Source organism: Lissotriton helveticus, chromosome 10 (genome assembly GCF_964261635.1).
Source record: "Lissotriton helveticus chromosome 10, aLisHel1.1, whole genome shotgun sequence".
Classification (NCBI taxonomy): Eukaryota; Metazoa; Chordata; class Amphibia; order Caudata; family Salamandridae; genus Lissotriton; species Lissotriton helveticus.
The window spans coordinates 1182588599-1182600875 of record NC_136071.1 but is presented as its reverse complement, the minus strand read 5'-3'; the positions used below and the strand labels follow the sequence as shown (position 1 = coordinate 1182600875).

Below are 12277 nucleotides of genomic sequence, written 5' to 3'. Positions count from 1 at the left end.
TCGGTGTCTAGTTTTCAGAAATGTGTGGGTTTGGTAGGATTACCTAGATGGCCGCCGGGGCCAAAAACCCTTGCAATATTAGGTCGTTTTGTGATAAGTAATTTTAAAGTCTACTCAATACGTTTTGGGCCCTTGCCTGTCGCGGGTACTTCGGCCACCCACACGAGTGAGGTACCATTTCTGTCGGGGAACCTGGGGGAATGCTGGGTGGTAGGAAATTTGTGTCAAGTCAGTGATCCCACAACTTTCCCAAACAGAAATTTGAGAACAAAGCGATTTTTTCAGCTAAATTCAGGTTTGCAGGGGATTCTGGGTGGGGAAACATTTGGAGGTCCACACAAGCCATAGCTACCTTGACTCCGCCAGGTGTCTAGTTTTCAGAAATATGTGGGTTTTTTACGTTTCCCTAGATCGCGGCTGAGCCCAGGGCAAAAAACCCAGGTGACCCCCCTTGCAAAACCAGGTCGTAATTTTGATGTCTCCTCAATACGTTACGGGCCCTTGTCTGTTGCGGGTACTTGGGCCACCCACACGAGTGAGGAACCATTTCTTATCGGGAGACCTGGGGGTACCTTGGGTGGTAGGATATTTATGTCAGCAAGGTTTTACCACAACTTTTTCACACAGAAATTTGAGAAAAAATTTATTTTTTTCAGCAAAATTCGAATAGTGCAAAGGGAAGTCTTGGTTAGGAACCTTTGGGGGTACACAAAAAAGTCACAACGCCTTGGTCTCCCACGGGTGTCTTGGGCCATTTCCTGGCGTAGGCACTAGGTCTACCCACACAAGTGAGGTACCATTTTTATAGGAAGACTTTGAGGAATACGAAGTGGGTGGAAGTTTGTGGATCTACTCAGATTCCAGAACTTTCCATCACAGAAATGTGGGGTAAATGTGTTTCGTTTTACAAAGTTTGAGGTTTGCAAGAGATTCTAGGTAACAGAACCGGGGGAGAGCCACACAAGTCACCAAATCCTGGATTTCCCTCTGTGTCTAGTTTCAAAAGATGTATAGATTTGCTAGGTTTCCTTGGGTGACAGCTGCGCTAGGACCCAATATACACAGGTAGGCACATTCCGAAAAAATGTCAGTGCCTAGTGGGCTTTCTTGCGATACCCATTCTGGGCATCCCCCACCCCTATGTTTTAAAGCCAGTATAATTGATGGTGCCTAGTGGTCTCCCTGCCCAGCGGGGGCAGATCAGGGGTTACTGCGCCCATCTACCTCCTGTGGGAGAAAGAATGACTGTGGCATCCATTTTGGGGGCTGGGAGCATTAGAATACCCTTTCTGGGCAGCCGTCACCCCTGATTTTTTTGATTTTTTACCCCTGGTGCCTAGTGAGCTTTCTGGCCTCCGGGTGGCAGATAAGGGGCTACTGCCCCCCTATGCCTCCTGTGAGGGCAGAAAGACTGTGGAATTTTTCTGTTGGGGTGGGGGCATTTGTATGCCCATTCTGGGCAGCCCCCAACTCGAACTTTGGAGAAAAAAATATCTGGTGCCTGGTGAGCTTCCCCCCCCCCGGTGGCAGATATGGAGCTATTGCCCCATCCGCATCCCCGGGGGGGACATAAATACTGCAGCATTTTTTTGGGGTTGGGGGCATTGGCATGCCCCTTCTGGGCAGCCCCCACCCCACGTATATATATATAAAAAGATCCCTGGTGCTTGGTGGACTTTCTGCCCCCCCCCCGAGGGGCAGAAAGACTGTCTGTACCACAATTTTATGGGGATAGCAAAGGCCTTGCCCAAGGGACTGCTCCCCCCTCCTGATGGCTGTAGGGTGGATCCCTGCTTTGGGATCACCCTCCTGGGGTGCTCCCCAAGCAGGGATCCACTAGGGAAGGGTGCCTTTCCAATGATACCTCTCCCAAGAGTTTCGGTGCTCGGCGGATTGAGATATCCCCACAAACACCGAAACAATGAAACTGAAATAAGTTTCAGTTTCATTTTCAATGCAATGACGTCAGTGCGCCATGCGTGTGATTGTCATTGCAATGAAAATGCAAAACGGCCTCGGGAGGGTGGGGAAGCTCTTCCACAACATCCAGAGGCCAATAATAAATTAAGGAAATCCCTCTGCTGTCTGCAGCAGAGGGATTTAGTGCCCCTGTTCTCATGACAGAATGGTTCCGTCATGAGCACAGGAGCATTTGTGCTCATGACGGAACCATTCCATCATTAGCACTGATAGGGTTAAAGTCTCCCTGTTGCTCACCATGGTGTGTTGTGTTTTCAGTGCCCATCCTGCCTACCCTGCATTGTCAGGTTGGTTCACCTGCCCTGCCATCTTCCCCCCCTGCCCTACTTTTGCCATGTGCTGGCTCCTATCCCATCCATTGTTCGTTGTACTGCACAACAAACTGTTGTACTGCACTGCCCCCCTGCTTGCTCTGTGTGGTGTATTGTGCTGCTGCAACCTCTGGTGGCTGCCCTGTAAGGTCAGTTTGGTGCCCCTGCCCACTTCCCTCTTGCCATTTATTGTCTGAGTCCATCAACTGGGTAAGAGGAAAATTGTGAAACTAATACATCTGGAAATTGATTTTCTCCTTTGACTTTGATTGAAAAAGAGGAGATTTTAGGCGGGAAACAGCGAAAATAACGTCTTTTTGGGCTTAATAACATTGTGAGTCTCCTAACCGAATCGGATCCATTGGCATGTATGGTTGTACTGACACTGCCTCTCAATTCTGCCCTCAATGCTATGCTGTATTACCGTAGCCTCTCTTACCTGCCCTACATGGTTGATTTGTTGACCCTGTCCTCCATGGTCTATTGTGCTGCCACTGCCGCTCCTGCCCATCCCAGCGTGGCCAACTTGCCGCCTCCTCCTCCTTCCTGCCCTCAATTGTCCGAGTGCATGCCCCTTATCTCTGCCTCCCCACCGTGTTCTAATGAACAACTCGATCACTAACATGCTATGTTTATTGATGGAATCAAAACTGTAATACCTAAAGCATTTCCTTTATAAATTATAAGCATTAGGCTTTCTTTTCCCATAGAAATTATGGTTAGCCCTCTAAAGAACTAATATGAGCAAACATTTCTGAGTTCTCAAATAGCGGGAAAGCGCTTTTAAATTATTTGCTATATCAATGTTTTTGTATCCAGTTGATCACTTGATTACTTGTTGCATCTAGAATCAAGGTTATGTCATTACGGTCAGAGCTGCAGACTTTGAAACTGGGGAGCTGGTTTTGAGTTTCAACGTCGGCTCAACATCCGGTGATTTTGGGCAAATCACTTAATCTCCCCAAACCAAAATGAATGCTTCCTTGTGTAATGTAACCGATACTTGTGTAAAGCAAGCCAATATCTTTGGGTCGAGTCTCAGCTATATAAAACTGCAACAACAACAAAAAATTATTGGGTATACTTGGGCTACATTTAGATGATATTTGTGCTACATTTGGGCTTTTTTTCTCTGGGGTCCATCTTGGAAGAACTTTTGTTATGAAGTTCCCTAATTTCCTTATTTACTGCAGAATCATCAGTAGAAAATGCTTTCAGTTTTCCACTTTGAATCTATCAAGATAGTGGTCAGATTTGCCACACTCAGCATAAATTCAGAATGTTAGTAATCTAGTTCCTCATAAGAACACTATGATAAAGCTGCTGATCACCAGGGAGTTACCTGCCAGTCTGATGCTGGTGTTGAAAGTGCATGTTTCATTCCGTATGTTTTAATTCTTTCCAAATGAAATGTTTTAAGTTTTAACAGTTTGATTCACCCAAGATGGCTTCAGGTGTGCCACACTTTTGTCATAAGAAAAACTGCTCTAGTTGTTATTTTAACCATTCTGAAAGGCTGATATAGAACACTGGGTATCAACTGACAGGAGCTGCTGATGGAAAAACATATTTACTGAGAAGGTCCGACTTTATTTTCACATGGCCAAGAAAGATACTGTTAATTTACGCAAAATGTGTTCTCATTTTAGCTTCTCGAGTACCTTCCATAACCTCTGATAGAGCAGATGGTTTCCTATCAGTAATTTATGACAATTAACACAAAAATGCTCATGAATCTACTTTACACGGAAAAAACTAAACATGTGTTAAGCTCCACATTTAAAGAAAATTACAAAACTTAGTTTTGATTTAGATACTGCATTGTAAAGACATGCAGAATGTTAGAATGAGTTTATGATTATATTTATATTTAATAAATAGATGTGAGTTTTAAGACTTTAATGATGTGATTTTGTGATTTGATATTGAGATTATAATAGTAACTGAGAAAATCATGTGTGAGAATGTAACAGTTCACGTATTTGAGATAAATAGCTCATTAAAATGAAATACAGCTCAGGCACAATGAAATTGTGCTAAAATATATATCTCGCATTGCATAGCATAATGTATTAACCTTTCAATTAAAAATATTAATGTCACTTTAATAATATCACAATTAAATTATGTAAGTATAGGGTACATATAAAAACATGAAAATGTCACTCACATATTTTTTTATATGTCTCTTTTGCACATCATACGTTATTAAAGCACACATGTTTAATGGCACATCAAAGGAACCATTTTACAAGATGCTAACCCTGTGTGGCACCTACTTTTCTTTTGTAATTTTCAGTGCATACGTTACACATTTTAATGCACTATTTATCTCTAATACGTGAAAAGTTAATTCTCACACATGATGTTCTCAGTTACTGTTATTATCTCATTATCAAATCACAAAATCACATTGTTAAAGTGTTAAAATTCACATCTATTTATTAAATATAAATGTAATTATAAACTCATTCTAACAAGACTGTTAGCGCTTTAGTTGTTCTTTAGAACACTCTTGGAGGCTGAAGTAGAACACTGGGTATCAGCTGACAGGAGCTGCTGATGGAAATGAGAAATTTCCGAGCTATAGTGAAGGAAACATTTAATTCTATTAAGGATGCAGAGGCGAGGATTATGCAAAACTTTCTTCACTTTTTATTAACAGCAGAATTAAAGTTAAATGAACGAAAAACACTGTCCACACTACAACTCCTATCAGTCCTTGGGGAGAGTCCATGGCAGCCACAAGCCAATAGCAGTACAGTACGTCCCAACATATAAATTCCTGTGGTCATCAGTCCTTCCTTTTTCTTGCTGAAAGGAAGTTAAGTCATGTGGCGTCACTCCATTTGGGAATCAGAGCCTACGAATAAAATAACCCATTAGGTTCATTCATTCAGAGGATCCTTATTCACATATCCATGAATACCATCTACGCATGATAAGCAGATTAGAAGAAATTTTCCTCAAAAAGCTTGATAACAACAAACATTACCTGTCATGAACGCCATATAACATATATGAAATATAGTGAAACCAGTACAAAACATACCAAGGAAACATCATCATCAGATTGATACTTACTGTTAGCCACCAGGCTTGGAGTTCCATCAGTATTACCCAGGAAACAAAGAGATACCTATTGTAATACAGACCATCGGGTGGGCAACATATCCTCAATATGTACCAGGTGGGATAATCCTCACCTTCGCATCCTTATAGAATTAAAAGTTTCTTTACTATAGCTAGGAAATGTCTTATTCTATGTCAGGACCGGAGGCGAGGATTCTGCATGTATAAAGCTTGCTTACCACCAAAGATGCGCCCTCATGGATTGGTTTGCAATAAAACCTCTTAAGGGTGGATTCTGAAGGCCGATATCCCACATTCAAAATGTCTTCCAACCTACCACCCAATTGAACAATTTGGAGGACATCGCCCCCTTAGCAGAGTGAGCCCTAAAGCGGTGAATGTCGATCCTGGCTTCTGCCACTAGCCATCGTACCCACCTGGCCATGGAAGGAGAAGAGACTGCCCTGAATGGCTTCCTAAGAGCGATCAGTAATTGTTTCTCACCCGGATTTCTAACCTCTACTGTGATATCATCGTAGGCCTTAAGACACCATAATACACAAAGCTTAGGACCCACTTCAAAAGCAGGATCATTTACAGACCTGGTATTAGTCTACTCTTCATCCTCCTAGAGATGATGAATGTCACCCCATCTGGGGTAAATTCTCATGCTGTGATGTCTAGAGCTCTGACATCAGATAGTCTCTTGCAAGAGATAAGACTGAGAAGCATGGCCAACTTTGCGGAAATCTCTTTCGTAGATAGATATTGGTTATCTTGCCAGCCCAACAAAAGGCACAACACCTGGTTCACTCCCCACAAGCCCCTGTATCTAGGCTCTGGGGAACGAGACATTCGGATACCTTTCAGCAATTTGTCCACCCATGGGTGATCCCTGACTGGGGTGTTGTTAATGGGCAGGTGCCCTGTAGAAATGGCTGAGCGGAAGGAATTGACAGTTCAATAAGCTAGACCGGAGCCAGCCAGTTCCGTGAGAAAATTCAGGACATCAGTAATTTACACCCCCACAGGATCCAGGTGTCTCTGCACACACCAACGAATCCATTGTCTCCAAGCCGATCTGTATTGCTTGGTGGTCCCTGGGGCCTATGCCTGATACATGAGTCTTTCAGCATCATCTGAAAGCCTGCCATCTTGCCAGCATAACCTGAAATACTCCACACCATGAGCTGCTGGTGGCTCTGTCGTACCATAGGATGAGGACGGCCCTGGGGATCCTGCAGGATCTCGGGGAATGATGGAAGTCGAAGCAGATCCATCCATGAGAGTTCCAGAAGGCAGGGGACCATGCCTGAGATCTCCAGATCAGTGTCACCAGAATTAAAGACGCTTTCCGACGTCGGACTTGAGCCGCTACTCTGGGCATTAGGAGAAAAGGTGGGAATGCGATAGCCTGCCCCCTCCTCTAGTCCTAAAGGAAAGCGTCCACTGCCTGAGCTCCTAGGTCCGGGTCCAACTGACATACTGAGTAATCTGTGTGTTCAGTCTTGATGCAAACAGGTCCATGGAGCAGGGACCCCAGCGTCCCATCAGGGCCAGAAAGATCGCTGGGTCCAGTTGACTTTGGCTGGTATCCTTGAAATGTCTGGAGTTCCAGTTTGCCACCATATTCAGGGACCCGGCAGGAATTCCCCTGTTACAGAGATCTGTTTTTCTAGGCAGTAGTGTCAGAAGTCCTTGGCCATCTCCTATAGTGCCCTCGATCTGGTACCCCCAGTCAGTTAATATGCTGGACCACGTGTTGTATATCTTCAATAGAACATAGCAGGAGACTTTTTCCCTAAGAGTGGTTCGCAAAAGGAACCTGCTAGGAGTTCCTCCATCCATTGTCCCCCGATGGAGACATCCCCACATCTGGCTCCCCAGGTCAGACGGGTGGCATTCGATTCTATCACCAAGTCTGGGAGGGAATCAAAGGTCACCCTCCCATTCAATGCTTCCATGTGGTCTGCCACCATTGCAATTCTGTCCTGGTCTCGTTTGTCAGTGAGATCAACTCTGAGTCCAGAGATGAGCTGCCTTCAGCCGCTGTAATGCTTGGTAGTGTAGCGGGCCTGGGAAGATGGCTTGGATTGAAGACGTTAATAAGCCAACAATCCTGGCTAACTCAGATAGGCATCCTTGAGGTCCAGACAACCCATCCAGTCATTCTGTAATAACAGATCTAATGGGAGGTGGATGCCCTCCATTTTGAAGTGGTGATATAGCAGCAACTCATTGAAGCTTCCTAGGTTTATCACCGGTCGAAACCCTTTGTCTTTCTTTACTACCAGAAAGAGATTGCACAGGAAACCCAGAGGCTGCAGGATCAACCTCCGAATTGCTCTCTTCGAAGGAAAATTCTGTACCTCAGAGTCGATCAGCGCCATTTCTGCATCTGGAAAAAATAAAGGGTGGGGTCTGGATGACTATATCGGAGTACTGTAGAACTCTATGATAGCCTCTTACCGTTTCCATGACCAAGTGGTCCAACTTTATCTCTTTCCATTTGTGAGCGAATAACTTTTGTCTCCCTCCTAACTCTTGAGGGAATAAAAGGGTATTTGTTACCAGTAAAACGTCCTGGGGCATTAGTCCCAATAGTTGTGATGGAGAACTGTGCCTTATCAAGGGCGAAAAAGGTAGCTACAAATTTACCCAGCTACTTCACGAACATGCTACCCTTCGCTATGGCCCCCGCTTCAGATGAGGAGTGCTCTCCTAGCTTTGGGTCTATTTTTAAAAGAAGGGAATGTGTCCTCTCAGCCGACAAGGCACAGTTGCCATTGCCCAAAAGGCACATTGCCCGTTGTGCCCAAACCAGCTATGATATCTGCAGATAAGGGTTTTCCTGATTGCTTAGATTGTTCAGATAGTTCTATATTTTGGTATGGAGGCCCACCATGTCATGTAGTTTGTCTTGACACGCCCTCCAGGAGCGGTCAGTACCCTTATTTGGGTCCTTCATGTACTTAGAATTTTTTTTACACAACTTGGGGTCGAGGTCGGAGGTGACACCACCTTTCCTTCTAAGGATGATCTAGGGCACTACCCCTGCAGGATGGACCAGACATCTTTGTCCATAGGTTGACATATTTTTCGGGCCACATATTCTGCCATCTTTGGTCTTGGAGCCATTCGGAGGATCTCAGATGATATATCACCTCTGGCTCAAACATGTCGGACGAGGTGGTATCCTCTCCAAGGAACTGGAGGCCACTGACCTGGGGTGCCAAGGCTGCCTGAATCTCCTTCATCCGAGGACCCCTCATCATCCACATCACCCTCCCCGGATCAGGGAACCCCTCATCAGGGTCTGCAATAGGAGCAACAGCGTCGCCAGTATCTCTGGGGAAGTCTTCCTCCCGGTTGGGTACATTCCGTAACATATGTGCACTCTTACGGAAGTCGAACCGTAATTGGTAGAGCCTTTCCACGTGCCCCGTGCTACGTTTATGGGCCTTTGAAGAGGGGAAAGTGGATATACTGCAAGGCCCTGCCCCTATATCCCCAAGGATCCCTGGACCCCCAAGGATCCCTGGACCCCCATAGACGTGGGATGAGAGTTTGTCCACACTTTCCTGCAGGGCTGCCCAAGCACTAGAAATTGCTCAAGATAGAAGCGTGTCCACCCCTGCAGGGAGGTGACGCTGTGGGGGCCATTCCTCCATAATGCCAGATCTGGAGAGTAGTTGTGATCCCTGTATGGATCCATGTGTACTGAGGGTGTGAGCACCAGGAAACTGCCAAAAACACCCTATAAATGCAGAGGGAGCCCCCTCGCAGGTGCTCTAAAAAAGATAAGGAATTCTAGTTCAGAATATGTAAACATATATATATGACCCAAGGTCTTAGTTCCTAACGCGAATGCGGTGTCATGTGAGGGTTGGTAGAGAGGGAGAGGTCTCTACGTGGTCTGCATTGTCCTTTATTGTGTGTAACTGGCTCAATACAACTCCCTAACGTGCTCACAAGCTTGAGGAGAGGATTCAAATTTCCTTGTGCACTACCTCACAGGCTGTGATGCGCATGACAGGCGGCGGATGACGCCAAACAGTGTCCCGAGCGGGCCATCGCAGTAGCAAAATATAATCGCTTGGGTCTAAAACAGTACAATGTACCAAGTGCCTATCACTACCGGTAAAAGGTACAAGCCAAGCTTTTACCAGTCTGTATTCCCCCAAACACAAAGACAACCCAGAGGCATGATTGAAAAGAGGGTCTTAACTGGCAGAGCAGTGAAGAAAGAGAAAGGACTGCTGACAACAAGGATTTATATGTTGGGGGGACTTTACAGCTATTGGCTTGTGGTTGCCATGGACTCCTCCAAAAGACTCATGGGAGTTGCACTGTGGACTGTATCTTTTGTTTGTTTAACTTTGAATCTGCTGTTATTAAAAAGTGACTATAGTTATGCATAATCCTCGCCTCCGGTCATGAGATGGAATACATATTTACTGAGAATGTCAGACTTTATTTTCACATGGCAAAACCAAAGGAAATGATGGACGAAGCGTTGACAATACAAGCACTCACCCCCAGTCAACTGATCTGGGTTTAATCCATCACCATTCTTTAGCCCACTCTGCCACCCAATTTCAGACATGGCCATATGAAAATCAGTCTGACCCTGTGCCTCATGGGAACAGTCCAGCCCGAACTGCCAAGCCATGCCTACCCTGGACCGGAAACAAGCTTCCCAGGACCAGTTTCTGGCATTGCAGCCGTCTTCAGCCGGGCTTGCTTGAATCCAGTGGCAAAGTGAGCAAGGGACTCACGTCTGAGCATACCCTGCCAACTCATGGAGAACAAAGCAAAACCAAAGGAAATGATGGACGGAGTGTTGACAATACAAGCACTCACCCCCAGTCAACTGATCTGTGTTTAATCCATCACCATTCTTTAACCCACTCTGCCACCCCAGTTCAGACATGGCCATAGGCAAATCAGTCTGACCCTGTGCCTCATGGGAACAGTCCAGCCCGAACTGCCAAGCCATGCATTCCCTGGGCCGGAAACAAGCTTCCCAGGAGCGGTTTCTGGAATTGGAGCCGTCTTCAGCCGGGCTTGCTTGAATCCAGTGGCAAAGTGAGCAAGGGACTCACGTCTGAGCATACCCTGCCAACTCATGGCGAACAAAGCAAAATCAAAGGAAATGATGGACGGAGCGTTGACAATACAAGCACTCACGCCCAGTCAACTGATCTGGGTTTAATCCATCACCATTCTTTAGCCCACTCTGCCACCCCAGTTCAGACATGGCCATATGCAAATCAGTCTGACTGTGCCTCATGGGAACAGTCCAGCCCGAACTGCCAAGCCATGCCTTCCCTGGACCGGAAACAAGCTTCCCAGGACCGGTTTCTGGCATTGCAGCCGTCTTCAGCCGGGCTTGCTTGAATCCAGTGGCAAAGTGAGCAAGGGACTCACGTCTGAGCATATCCTGCCTACTCATGGCGAACAAAGCAAAACCAAAGGAAATGATGAACAGAGCGTTGACAATACAAGCACTCACCCCCAGTCAACTGATCTGGGTTTAATCCATCACAATTCTTTAGCCCAATCTGCCACCCCAGTTCAGACATGGCCATATGCAAATCAGTCTGACCCTGTGCCTCATGGAAACAGTCCAGCCCAAACTGCCAAGCCATACCTTCCCTGGACCGGAAACAAGATTCCCAGGACCGGTTTCTGGCATTGCAGCCGTCTTCAGCCGGGCTTGCTTGAATCCAGTGGCAAAGTGAGCAAGGGACTCATGTCTGAGCATACCCTGCCAACTCATGGCGAACAAAGCAAAACCAAAAGAAATTATGGACGGAGCTTTGACAATACAAGCACTCAACCCCAGTCAACTGATCTGGGTTTAATCTATCACCATTCTTTAGCCCACTCTGCCATCCCAGTTCAGACATGGCCATATGCAAATCAGTCTGACCCAGTGCCTCATGGGAACAGCCCAGCCCGAACTGCCAAGCCATACCTTCCCTGGACCGGAAACAAGCTTCCCAGGACCGGTTTCTGGCATTGCAGCCGTCTTCAGCCGGGCTTGCTTGAATCCAGTGGCAAAGTGAGCAAGGGACTCACGTCTGAGCATACCCTGCCAACTCATGGCGAACAAAGCAAGACCAAAGGAAATGATGGACGGAGCGTTGACAATACATGCACTCACCCCCAGTCAACTGATATGGGTTTAATCCATCACCATTCTTTAGCCCACTCTGCCACCCCAGTTCAGACATGGCCATATGCAAATCAGTCTGACCCTGTGCCTCATGGGAACAGTCCTGCCCGAACTGCCAAGCTATGCCTTCCCTGGACCGGAAACAAGCTTCCCAGAACCGGTTTCTGGCATTGCAGCCGTCTTAAGCCGGGCTTGCTTGAATCCAGTGGCAAAGTGAGCAAGGGACTCATGTCTGAGCATACCCTGCCAACTCATGGCAAACAAAGCAAAACCAAAGGAAATGATGGACGGAGCGTTGACAATATAAGCACTCACCCCCAGTCAACTGATCTGGGTTTAATCCATCACCATTCTTTAGCTCACTCTGCCACCCCAGTTCAGACATGGCCATATGCAAATCAGTCTGACCCTGTGCCTCATGGGAACAGTCCAGCCTGAACTGCCAAGCCATGCCTTCCCTGAACCGTACACAAGCTTCCCAGGACCGGTTTCTGGCATTGCCGCCGTCTTCAGGCGGGCTTGCTTGAATCCAGTGGCAAAGTGAGCAAGGGACTCACGTCTGAGCATACCCTGCCAACTCATGGCGAATAAAGCAAAACCAAAAGAAATTATGGACGGAGCTTTGACAATACAAGCACTCAACCCCAGTCAACTGATCTGGGTTTAATCTATCACCATTCTTTAGCCCACTCTGCCATCCCAGTTCAGACATGGCCATATGCAAATCAGTCTG

At 46.4% G+C, this 12277-nt stretch overlaps 1 protein-coding gene across 2 annotated transcripts in view; it reads right to left on the bottom strand.

The window, feature by feature from the left end:
• Positions 1–5054: 5054 nt before the first annotated feature.
• The window catches only part of LOC144784921 (vomeronasal type-2 receptor 26-like), a 1049209-nt gene continuing 1041986 nt past the window's right edge, over positions 5055–12277 (bottom strand). For both annotated transcript variants that reach the window (XR_013601714.1, XR_013601715.1), the window contains exon 4: positions 5055–5154. The gene's annotated coding sequence lies outside the window, so the exon portion shown is untranslated. The remainder of the gene's footprint in view (positions 5155–12277) is intronic.